Source organism: Eptatretus burgeri, chromosome 1, assembly GCF_056783735.1.
Source record: "Eptatretus burgeri isolate ZD-2024b chromosome 1, Ebu_testis_v1, whole genome shotgun sequence".
Classification (NCBI taxonomy): domain Eukaryota; kingdom Metazoa; phylum Chordata; class Myxini; order Myxiniformes; family Myxinidae; genus Eptatretus; species Eptatretus burgeri.
The window spans coordinates 26,574,657-26,576,354 of NC_140961.1; the positions used below are offsets into that span (position 1 = coordinate 26,574,657).

General features: G+C 44.0%; 1 long non-coding RNA gene across 1 annotated transcript in view; it reads left to right on the plus strand.

Moving 5' to 3' along the window:
• LOC147034068 (uncharacterized) overlaps positions 1-1,478 on the plus strand; it is a 16,024-nt gene extending 14,546 nt beyond the window's left edge. Inside the window, exon 7 of the long non-coding RNA XR_015056742.1 lies at positions 1,251-1,478. This is a non-coding gene — a long non-coding RNA (uncharacterized LOC147034068). The remainder of the gene's footprint in view (positions 1-1,250) is intronic.
• Positions 1,479-1,698: the final 220 nt, after the last annotated feature.

Here is a 1,698-nt window from a genome sequence, read left to right on the forward strand (position 1 = left end):
GCTCCCAGATGTGTCGAACCAACCAATGAAAAAAAAAAAACTATCTCTTGTCTGCTAGCATCACTCCATCCAAAAGTAGGGGAGCAGAATTACCAACAGAAAGGAAAGTATAAAGCAGAGTACATGTACAAGACATCCACAACATAATCAGTTGTCATTGTGGTGCAGGTGAGGGGTCCAAAAAGAGTTTCCTCACCACCACACAAGCACTCAATTTGGACCCTGCTACCACTCGGATTCAAATGTGGCACGAAAGCCTGACGGGTGATTACGACACCTCCAGATTGATGCTGCAGCCCAAATAATGCATGACAGCAGGGTCAACCGAGCCCTGGCAAGAATGTCGATGTCTTATCTGCCTGCACACTGTGGTGGGATGCTGCAAGGTATCCCAAATAAATGGGGATACAGCAATGACCCAACACTTGTTACTGCCAAGATGATGACACATCGGTTATGCTGCTGGTTGCCCAAACAAAAGTGTACCTTGAGTGACCTGGGAGGTTTCATTGAAAGTGCCAAGGCATGTGTTCAAGCATGGCAGCATGTGGTGTGAGGATGTGTCAAGAAGTAGAACCATCACCCTTACCAATTAAACATTTCAATGTCCTGTCCCCAGACACACTCATGCAAAATAATCTTACAAACATGGGTCTCAATCTCTCTTCCTCACAGAAAAGCTCACGTTTCACTCAACAACACATTCAGAATCACCGCAGCCTGTCCCCAACTCACTGATATTGACCATCTTCACACAGAAACAAAAATGCTTCCTCTCCAACACCACCTTCATGTCACAGGGACACATTTCATTCATGCCACCCAGACACCAGAACACCCACGTCACCACTTGGTTAATTCCCCACCTTCTCCCAAACACAAAAAGACTCACCTGCAACTCATGCAATCAACTCAAACTCGAGTTTTAACTCGTGTTTTTTTTTCAAACAAAACTCCAAATTTCCAGTTTTTCCTTTATGAGAGTTTCCTTCTGTATCCATTGTGTCCACCCCATGTATCCCCTTTCCTGCCCCCCATTCCTCCCTGCACCCATTGTTTGTTCAACTCTCCCTCTATCTTGTCCTTCAACTCCACTGTTGGTGTTTCCCCCTCTCTATGCTGTTCCTTTTGTCCTGTTATGTCCTGATCCGTTCAGTGTATTCGTTCTTCCACGAGCCTTGACTGTATATTTACTTTTGAAAACTCAGTCTAACTCATAACCCCTTTGATCCCATTGTCACCCTGAACAGACAACTCTTCAACATCAATTTCATGAAAGATGTCTGGCAGGGTCCAGTCATTGTGAGATGCTTCATTGGAGGATGCAGGTTTCCAGTTTGGAAGCCAGGAGCTGATTGATGATAATGATGATGATGATACGATATTTGTTGCATCCTCTGTTTTGCCAGTACTGTGTTGTTGCATGTGAAATAAATATTGAAAATAAATTTGATTGCTAAATATATTTTTGTTTTCTTGTGTTTAATTGCAATTGTTCAAGACCATGAAAATTCAAGTCAAATAGCCTGGTCGAGTAGGGTACGAACACATGATGGATGGTTCACATACATTGAACTGGAATGAATGAAGTGTTGAGGTTGGGATGGTGAGAGGCACCATCTGTTGGTGGAGGAAGAGGGACGGAGGGAGGATAACTCAGCCTGGTTTTTCAGTCTATTCGGAGTACTCGAGTGCCCT